Here is an 18,112-nt window from a genome sequence, read left to right as displayed (position 1 = left end):
GCGTGGAAGCAGGCCGGGAGACGACTGGCTGCGTGGAAGCAGGCCGGGAGCCAGAGAGAGCGGGCTGTGAGCTAGGGAGATCTGGCTGCGTGGAAACAGACCGCGAGCGAGAGAGATCTGGCTGCGTGGAAACAGACCGAGAGCTAGGGAGATCTGGCTGCGTGGAGACAGACCGAGAGCTCGCTGACACTGGGGCCTGAGAGGGAGCTGACACTACTGGAGCTACAGAAGGAGCAGGAGCTGAGGGAACTGGGACCAAAACCGAAGGAACTAAGACAGGGGCTGAGGGAACTGACTGAGAGGGCACTGAAACAGCTGACACTGGGGACCGAGGAAGAGTTACTGGAGCTGACTGAAGGCGAGGGAGAGCGACTGGAGCTAGAGCTGACTGAGACCCTGCTGCTGCAGCTAACACAGAAAACCGATGCGAAGGCTTGGACCTGGTTGCCCCCACCCGCGGAACAGGAACGGGTGCAGAGGTCAGCCCGTCCGTGGCTGCCCCCACCCGCGGAACAGGAACGGGTGCAGAGGTCAGCCCGTCCGTGGCTGCCCCCACCCGCGGAACAGGTACGGGTGCAGGGGGAGCTGGAGCCAAGGGAGCGGGAGCAGGGTGAGCAGAGGGAGCTGGAGCTAACTGAGGGGTCTGAGACTGCGACTGAGGAGGAGCTGGAGCTAACTGAGGGGTCTGAGACTGCGACTGAGGAGGAGCTGGAGCTACAGCTGACTGGGAACACTGCGACTGAGGAGGAGCTGGAGCTACAGCTGACTGGGAACACTGCGACTGAGGAGGAGCTGGAGCTACAGCTGACTGGGAACACTGCGACTGAGGAGGAGCTGGAGCTACAGCTGACTGGGAACACTGCGACTGAGGAGGAGCTGGAGCTACAGCTGACTGGGAACACTGCGACTGAGGAGGAGCTGGAGCTACAGCTGACTGGGAACACTGCGACTGAGGAGGAGCTGGAGCTACAGCTGACTGGGAACACTGCGACTGAGGAGGAGCTGGAGCTACAGCTGACTGGGAACACTGCGACTGAGGAGGAGCTGGAGCTACAGCTGACTGGGAACACTGCGACTGAGGAGGAGCTGACACTGGAGGAACTGACACTGGAGGAACTGACAGAGTGCTAGGGTGAACAGACATTAGGGAAACCGACTGAAGGCTAGAGGGGCCTGAGTACGTCAAAACTGGCCGCGTGGAAGCAGGCCGGGAGACAGAAAGAGCAGACTGCGAGCTAGAGAGAGCAGGAGCTAAGGGCGTTAGAGCTGACTGCGAGGAGACTGACTGCGAGGAGACTGACTGCGAGGAGACTGACTGCGAGGAGACTGACTGCGAGGAGACTGACTGCGAGCTAGGGAGAGGAGCTGACTGCGTGGAAGCAGCCTGAGGCACAGCTGACTGGGGAGACTGAGACACAGCTGACACCGGGCACTGAGAATGCGCTGACACTGGGGACTGAGAATGAGCTGACACTGGGGACTGCTGTAGGTGGAGGGTGGAGGTTAAGAAATCCTGCACTAACCCATGCAGAGAGCCAAATAACCAAGGGTAATCATCGACTAGCCCTTGCAGCTGGGCCGTGAGCTGTTGCTGTTCCTGCTCACATGGGTCAGCCAGAAGGTCCATAACCAGTGAATCCACCCAACGGATAATGGTCTGCTTTGCCACCTCAGGGAGGGGAAAGGCAGGGGGGTGACGGGAATAATTGTCCGCAGGCATAGTAGCGTTGAAGCCAGTGTTACTCACGGAAACGGAGGATTGGGTGTGAAGTGGTGAAGCGGTCCGCGGCGTTATACCGCTCGGGTCTCGGGGTGCCTTCCGCCGTTGCTGCCGGGAACTCCCTCTCCTCCGCGGCTGCCGAGGAAGGGAGGGATCAGCGAAAGGGGAGGCAGGTGAGTGACGATGACGGGGACTGTTCAAAGACGCTGGGCCCCCCAGCGCTAGACGAGTGCCGTCGAAAAAATTGGAGCCGGAGGGGGTTTTGTAATGGTCGCGTCGTTCTGTCATGGCCGGGGAGGAAACGGACGAGGAAGGACTCACATGAAGGACTCCAGAAGCAAACATAACTAAAAAGGGGATTTATTTCAACGGGGAGACACAAATACAAAAACCTTGGAAGGGAGGCACAGGGAGACGAAGGGCAGGCACAGGGAACACAGGAACATGCGGGCACAAAACATCAACGACGCGACAGAGAACAAATGAAAACTGAGGGCTTAAATACACACTGGGTAATCAGGGCAAGAGGAAACAGCAGGGAACAACAGGTGAGGCAAATGAAACTAATTACACAGGGGAAGCAAAGCTAAACACAAAGCACAAGGAAATCACATTGGCAAAATAAAACAGGAAGTGATAAACCAAGGAACACGCAGACAAGTCACAACACTGGGAACATGACAAACATACAGGGAGGACAAACTCAGGAAATAAATTAACACAAAACGCTGGGCCAACGGCCCAGGACATGACAATATATAAGTAAAGAGTAGAAATAAGTAACTTTAAAGCTGTAGCCATAATTAGATTTTTGAGAACATTTGGCTTTGTGTCCACTTTGCTGACTTCCAAATTGTATTTTTGATTTTTGCTGTTTAAGTCTTTTTTTCTTTTTTGTTTGTGATAGACACTTCCAAACCCAAACCCGGGAGCCCGTGTTGTGACGCCATCTTTATTTATTTTATCCCAAGTCCAGAAATTAGAATACTGGTAGCAGCAGTATCTCGTTGCACAGTTAGGTATGGAATGAGCTTGAGATCATGTGCGGGCATCCTGGGCTGTCATGGTGAAAATGTTAACAGCTGACTCGCAGTGTTCAGTCGCTCTAAATGGTGACACAGTGAGATCTCAGAGATAATTCTGGTTTCAGAGTGTGCTTCTGGCATCCTGGACGCATCTTGTTAAAGATATTTCAGCAATGCCCAACAGGAGGTGACCTTCAACCTTCCCAGTTGGAGGGATTTCATGTGTCTCTTTCTCAAGCACCTGGGGCCACCTTGGAAAAGTATCTGAACTGGTTGATAAATGGTGGAAAATCAGTGCGTGGATGCCTCTTTGTGTAGACTGCATGTCTATTTGTGTAAATGCTGCTTTGTATATTCAAAGCGTGTACCTCATTGATAAATTTGCTTGGCGCGGTGGTTAACAGTGCTGCCTCACAGATAGAGGGTTGAATCTCCTGGTTGGCTGTGTGGAGGTTGCAGGTTCTCCCTGTGGGTTTCCTCCCACAGGCTAAAGTGTTAACTGGTGATTCTAAATTGGACTGACCACCGTCTGTCACAGAGACTGTACCCCACCTCTCACCTTTCTTCATTTGTAATGTTTTCAAATGGTCTGAATTTTGGCTGTTGTACATTGTTTATTAAGGAATGGCACATGTTTAAGCTCAACAAATAATAAGACATTTAAAAACTTATCAGTCGTCGTGCTTGTGTGCTGATTCAGCCGCCATAAATGTTGCACTACTGATTTTTGGGGGAGCTCGCTAAAGGCCTGTGTAAATTAGCGCACCCTAACATGCACAGTTTAATGTCAGCAGCACACACTGGGGTCATGTTTAACAGGGCAAGGAAACAGGTGTCCGTCCTGCACCAGTATGAAAAAAACTACCCGGGCCAGAGGAAGCACCTACATGTGTATGCCCTGCAGTCAGCCCCGTACAGGATGAAATAATTCATCAGAACTGTTCAGAAGAGTCATTGTGAGGCAAAGTTCAGAGGCATGCTAATGACAAGAGCATGCTTGCAGAGAAAAGGGAAACTGTCAGCTCTGAATGAATTGGGAATGGCAGAACAGAGGCTAGGCTGCTTCAAATTCCTTATATCTTTATATAATGCATGTAGAGGGTTTGCAAATGTCCACAAGAAATTGGTGGTTGTGTAGCACATGGTGCATGCATTATGTTACTGTGTATGTTACTCGCCTGGCTTGTTTTACTACAGCACAGCCTGTTGGATACTTGAAGATGCAGATACAACTATGTTGCTCATTTGCAATAACTGTCAGTGCAATTTTATCAGCTGAAGATATGAAAATATCAACTAGTTTCTTTTCTTAAATCCTGCTGCTGAAAACACAATTTTCCACAGTCAAAGAATGCAACTGCATTTTACAGTGGAATCATTTCAAGTCATTGCAAGTAACGATTAAAGAGTCTTTGCAAATATCACGTTTGTAAGAAAGTTGAATAGCGTACCAATATTTGCAGAGGCATTTGCATATTTGCATAGGCACTATTTTATCTAATGGTGAGACATTTACATGTAGAAAGAAATATTGCATTTGGACAGTAAGCACATTCAAAAACACAAAAATATGGAGGATAGCATTACTTCAGCTCTCTAGAAAGAAAGGAGTGGGTTGTATCATTACGTTTACCAGTGTTCAGAGCTTGGAGCAGAAAAGAATGATCTTATTACCACTTTCTACAAGGATAAACATCCCACACAGTTCCTCAGTCTGCACAGTTTATAGCAATTTGCCTATATTAAGTCTCAAATTACCATTTTTTTGTACACAAATATATGCATTAACACTGTAGCAAAGTCAGACTTATGTATAGATAAAACATTGTATCAATACAACAATATATAAATAAATAGATATGAATAATGTAGGTTTTACAAAAGAAAATTAAATATGCTAAAAAAAATATGAAGAACAGTTAATTTTACTTTTAAAGCCACAGTTTTTGAACCCACTGTATGGTGCTTAGAATAGAAACTTTTGTTACTAGTGAATCAAGATTTTCACTAAAATCTAATTTCCTGTTCCTTGATTCATGGCATCAACTTTTTGACCCCTAAATTTACTGAAATCTGGTATTTTTTGGCAACTTTGTCTTATTTCCTGTCCTAAGAATTCTGCAAATTTAAAGGAAAACCTTGATCCTTTGACTCTTACAGTGAGGGAATCTGGTGGATCTGCTGAATTTTGCTGGCATGGTTTGGGTCCACTTTTCTGTGTAGAGACTCAGAGAATAAATGCCAGGGTACCTACAACACATTATTAAGACTCTTTATACTGGATATCCTTTAACGTGTAACTCATCTATATGTCATCTAAATTAAATGACCAATTTTTATATTTAAAAAAGATGTAGGCAAAAATTTAAGGTTGCCTTCAACTGACAAGCATGCAGTTATTTGTGTAATATACAGTCAGATGTCAGTAGACAATTTCTCAAAAATTGCATGCATAAATATACTGACAGTTCTTTAAGAATTTATGGGTCAAAAAGATGGCATAATGCCCTTAATGTTTCACTGACAGGAAGGATGTCAGGAGGATCATGAATACAAAAAAGATAATGCCCCCCCCCCCCCCCCCCAAATAAATCTCCATGTCGATGACCTTTATGTTCTCTCTGCTAAAGGCCAAGAACGTGTGAGCACCTACAACCTGGAACGATGAATTCTGTGCTTGATTCGTCAGGTTGAATGACAGCTGCCATGATCTGCCATAGAGAGCAACACCTCAGAGGGATGGTGGTGCAGTGTGGTGTTACTGTAGCACTGTCACCTGATTACAAGAATGGTGTGTGTTTGAATCTCTGAGTCTTTCTCTATGGAGTTTCCGTGTTTTCCCTTTGCTTGTGTGGGTTTCCTCAGTGTTCCCACAATCCAGTAACATGCATGGTAGGTTAATTGGTAGCTCTAAATTGGCTGTAAGCATGAATGCAAGGTAGCAAAAGTACATAGAATAAAGTGCTGTATGAATAGATGTGTAAAAAAGTAAAATATGGCTTCTATTGGAACCTCTTCAGTCAGGCTAAAAAGTGCTATATAAACATCATTCTCCTCCCTTGCAGCGTTGCTAATATCATCATCAATGCTGTGTTGTGGGCCACAACATAAAGTGGAGACTGACACAGGAGTTTGCAAATTTTGGATGTTGATTTCAATAAATATCTTAAAAAGTATGGGGTAAATTGCAGGAGAATAGCAAAGCAAGCTCCAGCAGCAAAAGAGTGGAGATCATGCAAACCTCTTCAAGGAAGCCTTTTTTTTCACACCTTCTCCTCATTCTCAAGCCCATGCACCACCCAAAGACTCTTGCCTGCAACTGCAAGGCTGGTTGGGGGTTACAGAGGTGCATAACTATTATAATTACTACAGAACAAAACAGCTGAGTCCAAAATTTAACCTCCTAAATTGAAAATGTAATGCTTTATGCCTGTTTTTTTGTTTTTGTGTCTTACAGCAGAAATATGACAAACAGTGTGTGCTGCTTGGTCTGCTGAAGGTGTCTGATCAGTTCCTCTGAAGTGGATCCTCTCTCAGGTCAGACGCACCGCGGCACCCTCCTCCATCCTTCTCCGGGACACAGCGCTTACACTCTGTGCCGTCCACACGCTGCATCTTCATACGGGTTAACATGTCTTCCAGATGTTACGATCACAGCATTTTCACTAACACAACTATATTCAAAACTATATTAGCCCTCATCTTTTCATGCAGTGATGGCATATTGATAGTTGTTACATTGTTAATATGACAACAAAGGTCAAGGTCTATGATGGAGAAATGTTGAAGTATTGTCTAATTTCTGTGTCATATCAACCACAAAAGGTTACTCAGATGACATTAAGCAGAGCTGACATCTCTGATTGGCAATTTGAGGCTCATGACCTTTTGTGATGTATACAGTATTACTGTACTGAGATTTCCTGATATTGCAATGACTGGTTTGAGTAGATCGCTCTCTTTTTTTAAGCATCAAGACATTTCCGTTCAAACCAGCTGAGGTGTGTTCTTTGCCTCGCTGCGCCCACACAGCCACATTGGCCACAGGAGAATAGCACAGTGCTGCACTTCTTGCACATGCAAACTACCTGTTACAATAGGTAATATACTTACGAGTTAAAGGGGCAACCAGCATCCTAATCAGTGACCATTTGGCACCATTAGGTGCATCAGTCATTTGTGAAACAGACTCCATCCATGTCGCACCTGATGGTTAATCCCTTAAATTTGAATTGACTCTGATAACAACACTCTGCACTCTAAGCCTTTCCATCTGTTTGCAAATAGTTACCCATTTTCAATTATGAATATGTTTAAAACCTCATTCTAATGCCTGAAAAAAAAGGTCACATTCAAACATGGCTTTTGCCACAAATATGCTATTTTCTAGCAGAAAGGCCAATTTGATGCTCATCATATGCCCCGGTGTACCTCAGCGCTGTTTAAAGAACATCAATGCAAAGGGGGATTAAATATTCCTGTATTTTGCTAATCATTTATGAAATGCATAATTATCTCAGCTGCTTGTTGAGTGGATTAGGAATCATTGATTCTCTCTCTCTCTCTGTCAGTGTATATATAGTGTCTACCTAAACCTTTCAAACTCCGCAATAGAAATATTCTGGATAATATGTACGTATATAGTTGGCAGAGCTGCACTCCGGTTCATATTTCATGCAATGTGAATGACTAATCCATGAAATGTGTGGGTGGGATGATTAACACAGACACCAGCACTGAAAATATGTTTGCTTTGAAACTCTGAATGTGATATGAACATGAAACTATGAATAATTGGCAGAGAATAGGAGCCTGTGTAGATTTAGAACTCCGAAACGCAGTTTATGACTAATTGTGTTAAGTGAAAATGAAGTGCACTTTTGTTCCTGGGATAATTAGCTTTTAAATGTTGCGAGGGTGATTGTGGAGGCTCTCCTGGGCTCCGCTGCTTTTGGAGTGAGCCCTCTAGCTCTCCCATGGGGTAGCGGCGCTTGTTACACGCAGCCTGCGGGCCAGAGGAGAGGAGGGAAGGCAGCACTTGTTAGGAGAGCAGCACGCACAGGAACATTTCTAGCTGGTAGACAACGTGTTGTTTTGGCTAAAGCCAAAGGTTACAGTATCATTTTCAAACTTAATCAGAGTTGTTACTATTTGTGACAAAAAAGATTCATTTGAGCCTTTTTCAGCTGTGGGGTTTTTTTTTTACACGCACGATAAATTTTGTTAATGAATGCACAATTTTGGGAGCTTCCATTCTAGATGATAATGGTGATTTATTTACTATCGGGACTGCAGAGTGGATAAAAAGGGTGTGCTTTTCTTAAACTGCACAAGAAGAGCTGTTAAAAAAAAGTTTCGACCTTTTGCTTTGTCTGTGTACTTTGGTTGTATTATATATATATATATATATATATATATATATATATATATATATATATATATATATATATATATATATATATATATATATATATATATATATACACTGTAGTAACTTTTGAAACTGTTTCCTGTAATATTACAAATTTTTTTTGTAGTTTTTACCCAATGCACTCAAAGGCAATCTGGTCCCTTTGAGTCTTTGAATAAACACGCATTTCAAAGTGCTGATGAACAAACCTTTGCGACTCCACTAGCACTTCTGTGAAGGTTGCATTTTGCCCATCTTGAGCAAGAGTTCCTTCTGTTAATAAAGATCTGGTTCCGGGTGTATGGCTAATTAATATTGCTGGGTTAATTACAATTACTTACTGAAAACGTCTTTAAATGTAACTCAAAGTTATTCAGGTCGAAGCGGGAAATTTGGCCCCAGAAAGAGGCGAAGGAAGGAGGAGGATTTAGTAAAGGCGGGACAAAAATAGGTGGTTGTGGTGGGAAGACGGCGAAAGAGTAATTGTTCGTTGTGAAGGCCACAAACAGAACTCCTGCTGTCGCTGAAAAATCAAATCTGTCAGCAATTAGAAGGAGGCCAAGCAGCACTTGTCAGTGGACAATGGGGCAAGAGGAGAGGAGGTTAGCAATTATTAGAGCTGATAGAGTACCTTTATTTATCTAAACAGCAGGTTAGTTGCCCAATCTCCTTCTTTGTCACTTGTTGCTTATGTGAAAGGGGCACCACTTAATCCGAATAGTGTTCCTTCTGGCAACCAATGGGTATTATACCCGCGCCAAGAGCTGGAGAGGGCTGCTTTTCAGCGTATGGAAGAATAATCCAGGGGTTGATCTCATGCTCTTGCAATGCTTCCTTTGCTCAAAGCACTGATCAGGATCCCTTACTTTTGAAGCTATTTATTAGAAGTTTAGGGGGGGGTGTAGGGGGGGGGGGGGGGGTCACTAGTTTAAAACATCTAGTCATTATCAAAGACTTCTGCTCCTTCAAGGGGCAAAAGCCCACAGGGTCTCAGAGAAGGGATTTAAGATGTGTGGGGCTTATTTTCATTTAAAGCCAACTGCAAATACAGTCCACAGTATAACTCAGTGGTTCTCACAGAAATATAGCAGCATCTTGTAAACTCGGGTCTTTTGTTGAGTTAATGAAAGACACAGAGAGATGTTACTGAATGGTGGCTCGGGGGGAATATTTTTGGCTCTTTGTGCGTTTTTCTTTTTTTTTTTTTAAGACTGGAAACTTCACAATTAGTCTGAGATGTTTAATAGTTTCAAATTTGTGAGAAATGTTCTCACCTGAGGTTTTAGCAGTCTTGTAAAATACATTAAAAGCCAATTTAATAGCAAAATATAATGATACAAATAACACATTAAATGCTTCAGAGTGGCGGATCAGTTTGTGATATTAATTTATTAAACACGCTCTGCGAAGTTCATCATTTATTTTTCTTCATTTCCTTCACAACACACAATTTTGGGGTAAAAAGTTTCTTGTGCTTTATGAAGCTGGTGAGCGTAAAGCAGTTTGATATGAGCGCTTTGTTTCAGTGTTACAGTAAACTGTCGTCATGTGTTTTCCGAGCGTGTGTGCCGTAAGGTAAAATTTGCTCATGCAGTTAATTGCATTAGTATCTCTCAGGTGCAGAACGCAGATGCTTTGCAGCAGTTTTACGTCAAGCAGCGAAAACAATTTATGTTTGACAAAGTCAGCAATGTGCTGCGAGGAAGGAAACGGGCTGGGGTGACTATAAATTATTAGATAAATTGTTAAGTTTATGGTTCTTTAAAAGAATCATGCAGAATGGCTAAACTATGTAATTTGCTGATGATGTGAATTCATTTCATTAATGACGCGCGTGTATTTGCAGTGTTTTCGACTCGCACTCTGGAAGCTGAGAGCTCAGAAACATCAAGTCAAATGTGCGGTATCTTCCAGTGTGCTTGATAACTCTTGTGCTGACACAGGCTAATTTCCTCAAACATCCATAACTGGGTAGAAAATTAAAATCAGCTTCGCTCTCAACGGCTGTGCCCGATTAAAATTCAAATTGGAAATTTTATTAGTAATGTTTCAATAAAACTTTGGAAAATAACAAGAATTGACAAAGTTTATTTGAAGTCTAATTGTTAGAGTTAGGAGGTTAAAGTTTATGACTAAATGTTCTTCAGATATTGAATATAAATTAATCTAAATATTTATTTTTTCACTAGCCTATAATGAGCATCTTTAGAGGTGAGTCGCTTTCAGTGTGTTTGAGCTGAATTACAGTGAAATCACTGCCTAATGTCGGTGATCTTTAGCTCCTTCTGGCATTTGCCTCCTGACTCAGAACGAGTGGGATATTTGGGGTGATACGGCCCGATTGTCAATGAAGTATGCAGAGTGTAGTAAAGTGGTGTCTTAAATATCCCTGTGTGTATGAAATCCAGATGTGCAAAATATGAAATCCCATAAATCACCAGAGGCTGATAAACTCTCTACATTTGGTCACTGAAAAATGCATAAGTACATCGCTCATGGCTCAAAGCAGATTTCTAAAGATTACAGAGATGCATATTTCTAAAAAGTGGCAGGTTTTAATGTGGTTTACAGAGCGCTGGGATGGGAGAACAAGCAAGCAAGAGCCATAAACTGGAGACACCGATGGCTGATTCTTTAAGTCGACATTTAGGTATTTGCCCGTTTCTCACACATGCAAACATGTGCCGCTAAGATGCATTACTGACAGATATGAAAAACTCATTTGTACTCGTTGTCAGGTACGAACTTAACCTCGTACAAAGAGACACGTTAGCTGGAAAAAGAAAGAAACTATTCATGTGTATTTGGGAGTAGAGTGGAGATGTTCTCTCTCTCTTTTTTTTTTTTTGTGTGTGGAAAAAGTAAATCTAATACTTTCTCCGCTGTTAATTTGTAGAAAATTACTCTGATTGGAGTAGAGGGAAACTGGTGGTCATGAAGAACACACGAAGAACATTGTTTCTTTCTTCAAAATGCTTTCACAGCTTAAACAAATTTAATAAGACTTCTTTTGACTGACAGGAGGGTGCTCTCCCACAATGTCTTCTTTTTGCTCTCACATTCCTCGTAAGCAGCTGTGCGCCGTTTTGAATGAGATGAAGGCTGAAAATGTGTGCCTCGCGCGCATGCACACACACACACACATACACACACACACACACACATGCTATCGACTTGGAACAAGCGAGACTCTCATACAAGTCTCTGCAGGCCTGAATGTGCTACTCATGACACATCTCTGAAGAGCTATTTTACGTCATTGAGAGTTTTGTAAATTCAATCAATGTGCATTACAAGCAACGACTACTTTATTTAAATCCACTCGAGTTTGCGAGTGTGACATTTCCTGAGCCGGTTGCACAGGAAGAGATGGATTTTACATTTCCTGCAGCAACATGTTTGTTTTTGCGCTGGACAAGGGAAGACCTTGTAGGGATAAACAGGAAGAGATAAAAGAAAATAATGCCATCTGTAGAAAGTCAAAAAAAAGGGAGGAGAAGAAAAGCACGGCGCTGCCCAAACGTCTGTATTTGCTCGAGTGATCTCTGGCACAAAACAGGCAACGAGAGGCAAGCACTAAAGATGTCTTACTTTGCAGTTTCTTTTGCTGTGTCTCAGTGGTAGTTATGTTCATCAGATTTCCCAGCCTCACTGAGTCAGAGGCACAGTGGAGGTCTGTGCAGGTGGCACGGCTGTAGAGCCCGGCGGGGGTTTTCTGCTCCCTCTCCTCCTTCTCCACAGGTGCTTATTAGCACATATGAGCTGCCACATGTTCCCAGCCTGGTCACCGCCCGAGGGGGCAAAATCAGTCTTTGCCCGTAATCTCCACAGCCTGACCAGGCCCTCAGTACCGCTAACAGGGGCACATGGTGTAGCGTTTATGAAGCACAGCAGAAGTATTATGCTGCCGTTTTCTCTCCTCTTTGTTCCACTTCTCACTCAACTGCTGGATAACCTTTGTAAGCATCTCTGCCTTTATTTCCATATTCCAAGTTTAAGGTCAGGATGAAATGTGATATCAATGCAGATAATACATGCATGTAAGAGATATCTTCTTTCAAAGGGTAATTCAGTTTGCAAGCTCTCGTTGCAAGTGTTCTTTTAACAGCTATCTAACAGCCCAGAACTTGGCCAGCAGTTGAAATGTTTTGCACCTGGCCGGCATGACAGAACCCCATTGTCATCTTAACAGCCCCCCACTCAGTGAGACATGTGAATGGTTCTGCTGTGTGTATGTGAGAGGGCATGGGGGGGGGGGGTGCGGCTGGATAGGAGCTATCGTGTTTGAAGTGGGCATATGGTCGTCGCATTTGCATTTATGCCCTTCAGATTACTTGTTTAACTCGTGCTAAACACCTCACTCAGTTGGGGCTAATTTGATGAGGTCATGGTATGACCCCGTGACCCGCTCTCTCATGTTCTCTAAGTGAAACCAGCTGAGTCACAGAGTGGGAGAAAGATGGAGGGAAGGGAAGGGAAGTAGAAAGGATCTCTGCATTGTGGCTGGACTGGCCTGGCAATCGCTGAACTTCACGTGCTCATCAATCTGGAGCGGCGTGTCTGCCGCTCGGGGGACACTTTTCTGCCGTGAGGCCTTCTCTCAGCCATTACACAGCTCTGCAGCTCTCCTCTCAAGCAAAGCATCTAGTCAAAACACATTCAACAGACCTGGAAACAATAACAAATGCTCCAGATGCTCCAGCTTCCTATCACTCTACTTTCCACTTTGAAGATGTTTGTAAGAGAGGATCGCGCCTATATACATTCAGCCACAGATGTTTGTGTGTGTGTGTGTGTGTGTGTGTGTGTGTGTGGCCAGCCCTCATAAAGACATTTATTATTATTTACATATTTCAGAACTCTTAAGAAGCGATTTAACCGTGAATTATTTTACATGAGCACCTTTAAAATTATAGTTTTTAAATTGAAAACAATTTTTTTTTATGTTTAAAATAATATTAGCATGTTAATAACAGCACAGCTATAAGCATGCATAGACATGCATATGTAAGCACACAGACACACACAGTCACACACACTTCTCTCAACATGAAAGGCCAGGCACAGGAATAGTAAAAGCCCTCTTATGGAATGTTAGTGAGGCCTGTTGAAGTACTGATCCACAGCGGCAAACCGGCTCTTTTCTTCTGCTGCAGACTCAAGTGTTGTCCAGACTCCAGAGAATAGTCCCGTATGGTCTGAGGGGCTACATTTTCCTAACCTCCAAGGCACCGCCGTGAAGGCGCCTCAAGAGAGCCTCTTCGTGTCAAAGGGGGAAAGCCATTCAACTCGAGAACGGCCTCTGGCTTTTGATCAGTTCACAAGTACAGTTTTACAGGGGGAACTTTTTTTTTCATGCAATGGGAAATCTTCAAACACTGTGCGGAAATACATCTCTTTCGGATGTACCTTAATAGGTAGTGCTTTTAACATGGGAACTTTCACAGCCAAGGACTTGCTTGAAAGCCTCCTCGGAGTAGTGAAAAGCACGCTCATCGCCCAGGGTGTAGATGGTCCCCTTTAAGAGCTTCTCTCTGTCCTGATTTTCCTCCAGCCAGCGGCTTTGTATGTTCACTGGAGACCCACATTGACTCCCAATTAAGGGATTAGGATAAGATATCAGAACCATTTTTCAAAACACATAACATTTACTGGCTTTCCCACAGCACTTTGGATCACCCCCTCTTATTCTGGCACACTTTAACTTTATTGTTATAGACGGAGCAGCTGTTTCAGAGCCCAGCGTGTTATTAAAACTGTTGATCTAATACTTGCAGCATCCAGGATAAACTGTTTTCATTCCATTTTGACCAAATTCAGTTTTTTTATAAGCTCGTGTTTGTGCATAAATTATGTATGCCCCTTACTCTTTTTGAATCCATACTTAATCCTAATTTGAGATGCTAGTTATAGCGTGGGGTTGCGTAAATATAGTATCAGAGGTCTTTCCGAAGTGGGTTCACATTCAAAGGTGTTGGAATGTCAGGTTTTATTTGGGGTGTCTCTGTGTTTCATGTGTTTCTCTTGGCACTCTATAACTGCCCATTATGCTCCTATTAAAGTTCATGTTGCTGGAATATTGGGAAGAGGGGGGGGTGAACTAAACTCTCCTCAAGGTCATGTTCCAGTGGAAAGAGCCAACAATGCCAGTGCTAATCCCTCCTCCTCCACCACGCTCTGACCCCATCCCATGGCTTGTAGGACTCTGTGGTGGGAGAGGACAAGAGGCCCAGCTTGTTCCTATACTCAGACCAGCATTAGGCAGCCCAGAGCTCCTGGATTATCTGCCAATTAGCACCAATTGTGCCGGACGGCATTAATGTAATGTTCTATATTTTTTAATACCGTTTAATTTTTCCTCCTCTTCTCTCCCCTCCTTCTCTTTGGCCTAATCAAGATTGTCAGCACTCTCTTTTGCCTTTTCTCATTTAAAATAAAGAGTTGGGGTTTAATTTGGCATTAAGAGCGTAGAATATGCTTGCCAGCAGAGCGTTTGTTGGAGGGGAGAGAGTCAGCACAGGAAGGGGGGGGAGAGAGAGAGAAAAGAAGGAGAAAATCATTTTATGGGAGATACTGTGAAGGACTTTGTTGAACAGGCCGTGAGCCGCAGTGTCCTGCTATATTAGCGGGGAAGTCAGCTTTGTGCCGGAATAACGTGTGCCTCACTATTGTGCCCCCTACGGTGGAAGGGTTTGGTGGGTTGGATTAGGAGACTCCATTACATTACCCTAATAACTTGATAAGCTGCCTCATCCAGGCAACTGATCCTCAAGTATTAGCACTCACGGCTCGTTACAGCATTTCAGCAGCTGTATCTGCAAGACAGTTTGATTTCTCATTATAACCGACTGATAGAAACACACAGCTGCAAAAGATGGTGTCTGAGGGCACCATGGTGTGCACTTTCTTTCAAGGCAGACCTGTTTTTTCATCAGAGAATTCAAAGAGACCATTGCAGTCATTTTTCCACTGATTTGGACTGGCGTTGGCAATAAACAAAGTCAGCAAACCTCCCTTCAATTTAAGAGGCTAAATGATAATCTTTAGTCTGCTATGAGGGAATTCCAGGAGAAATTTTATTGCTATGAAAAATGTTTTACAGTTTACACATAATTGACTCTGTACTACCTATAAAAGTAACTAATCATTATAAAGGTAGGTACTTTTCACACGGTTTAATTATGAAGCTATTGCAGGTGTTAGGGCATGTCTGAGGCTTGATTATGAGACACGGTGTTATTTTTATTGTCATCTTTTTTTTTTTTTTTTCAGAATAGACTCATTTACCTGCCTTATATAAGACAAGTTGTTTCCCACACACGGCGGAAGAGGAAAAATAAGGCAAGTTGGCAGAGTGGGAGAAAAATGTGAAAAAAAAAGTGAGGAAAAGAGGGTGTAAGACGACAGCAAAACTGAGCGTGTGAAAGCATATGAAGGAATTTTTATTAAAATGCTAAATTTTTGTCATTTTAGATCAAGTGAATGATGGAGAATGACCTTCATTACAATGTTTGAACATATAAAAAAAAAAAAAGTGCCGGCATGAGAATGTGGCAGAGGAGCGAACAGATTACACATAAAGCCGAGCTCTTTGATGTTAACTGTCCAGCCCAATTAAGCCCGAGGACATGTGTGAATCCCGACGCTTTCATGGATGGATTCAGGTGACCGTCTGCGTGCTGCAAACCATACACCAACCTATCCCAGACTGCCCGTATAAATTAAATCACTTTTTTTTTTTTTAACCTGAATTTTAAAATGTAAAAATAATTTTCATCTGATTATTATTCAGGTAGTTATTGGCGGTTTCTATTTAAAGAGAATGCAGAATTATTAAATTAAAAGTAATAACATTTAATTAGTGCCTAATTTAACAATCCAAGCTAACGTGGTAAGGATTTCCTACAGTACATTGCACTCCCGGTGTGTCCAGAAATCTAGCTGCTGCTGCTGCTGCTGCTGCTGCATGGAGGAGCTAGGTGAGGGCAAGGGGCCACTGGTCATTAGCGATCCAGCTTCCCATCATAGTGTTAATATGGGGTCAGGCTGTGGACTAGAAATCCAAAACACGCAGCTGGCACAAATTCAGGATCTTCACGGTTGCTGTTTTCACAGCGGAGTGAAAACAATCCTCCGCTGTGCCCCCCCCCCCCCCCCCCTCCCCCCCCCCCCCCCCTCCCCCCCCCCCCCCCCCCCCCCCCCCCCCCCCCACCACCCCCCCCCCCCCCCACCACCCCCCCAGTCTTGCCGGGCTGACCTTGCCCTTGGGCCACACCACCGTACACCACCCCAGCTGTTGTCACTCTGCAGCCACAGAAAAAAGCCCGGTTACTTCGCCTGCCCTTCTTGCTGGGACCTTTTTTTCTTTGCTGTGGGCCCTTCCTGCAGGTGTGCTAAGGTCCTACCTCCCCCTGTTTGATTACAGCACAGGCCAAACACCAGGGCTCTCCTCCGCCCCGGTCCTGCGGGTTTGATTCAGGGCCTCCAAATGCCTTTTAGATCCCTAATCCTAAACACTTAAGCCCTTCCTGATGGGTTCAGCTCCAGGTCCCAGCGATTTAACCAATCCAAATAGTGAGAGCACTGAGGGGTCGACTTCGGCCGAGTTGCCTTTTGCCCTTTTTTTCTTTTAATTCAGCGTATTAACCCTTTCCCACTGATTGAAGATCAAGAGATGCAGTTGTAAAAACACAAGTGTCATTATTATTTTTTGAACTGTTACACCGCGCTTCTTTTAACACCAGTTCTGGTACTTGAATCCTCACAATTACATCTCCATTTTCCACGCTTTTCATTCAGTCGGAGTTGCCGTCGAGCACGAACACAGATGAAACAGCTTCGGTAGCGAACCTTAAAAAGACATGAATAGTTTCTGAGATCACTGAATTTTAAAAGATATTAATGAATCCTGCACCGGCCACAGTGCAGCATAAACATGACCAAAATGAGCCACAGAGAATTTCTTCTCCCTGAGTGTATACGTTGGTTTAATTTTTCCATTTTCCTTTTGCTGTTTGAGTAAACAGGGTTGTCCGGGCCTCCACCTGTTTCATGGTGCTTGAGAAATGGACTTTTCCTGAAAAGTCTATGACCTCTGACCCATCCACAGCAGGAAGAGGCTGCCAGCAGGCAAATGCCCTCCTGTGTGGCCAACTGCCATTTAACCCCATAATTGTTACAAGGCAGCTCCCGCCTCGTCCAAAAACTCGGTTTCCGGAAATCGCTCTTAAACAATCAAATAAACGCACATGCAGAGAATTTGCTGCGCCCAAGGCATTCAAATGGAGCTTGTAAAGCAGTGATTTCAGATTTGCTGGTTGGACTTGACACCTTTGAAAACACGCAAAACACTGATGAAAATTATCCCTGCGTTAATTGAGTCAGAAATATATATTTTGAAGATATTTCAGTCGCAACAAGCATTACAAGCTGAAAAGGTATTTGTTTTCCCAAGTCAAAAACACTCGAGGTTGTCATTTTGTTTATACAAACTAATACAGTTCTTAAATTAAATAAGTGGGGAAATCTTTTCTTTTAGCCAGCAATTCACCAGTTAAGATCATTCCATTTTTGTTTGCTATTGAATCGCACTCGGCCTCAGGCTGTGTTGTAGATACAGTATCCACTTTACCTTTATCATGCAGTGCTCTGGCCCATCAGGCTTTCTATGTGGTTGGCTGCACTCGGTTATTTTTTCCATCCCTGCACATTTGCTTTTTTGCTCGGCGCTCACCTCCAGACTCGGGCTTAGAGTGTTTCCCCTAGCAGCCTTTCTGATAGCAGTGCGCTCGGTGATTGCTTCCCAGGATCAGAGCGGCATGCAGCACGAGCAGGCGGCTCAGCATACCACACATGCTGCGAGATCAAAGGTCATTCTTGGAAGCCCGGGATTATGGGGGAGGTAAAATCATGTTTTTTATCCTATCGCTTTGTTTTTGATCACCCTATCTGACCCAC

Source organism: Archocentrus centrarchus, chromosome 15 (genome assembly GCF_007364275.1).
Source record: "Archocentrus centrarchus isolate MPI-CPG fArcCen1 chromosome 15, fArcCen1, whole genome shotgun sequence".
Classification (NCBI taxonomy): domain Eukaryota; kingdom Metazoa; phylum Chordata; class Actinopteri; order Cichliformes; family Cichlidae; genus Archocentrus; species Archocentrus centrarchus.
The sequence above is the reverse complement of the archived record's forward strand: the minus strand, read 5'-3'. Positions refer to the sequence as shown.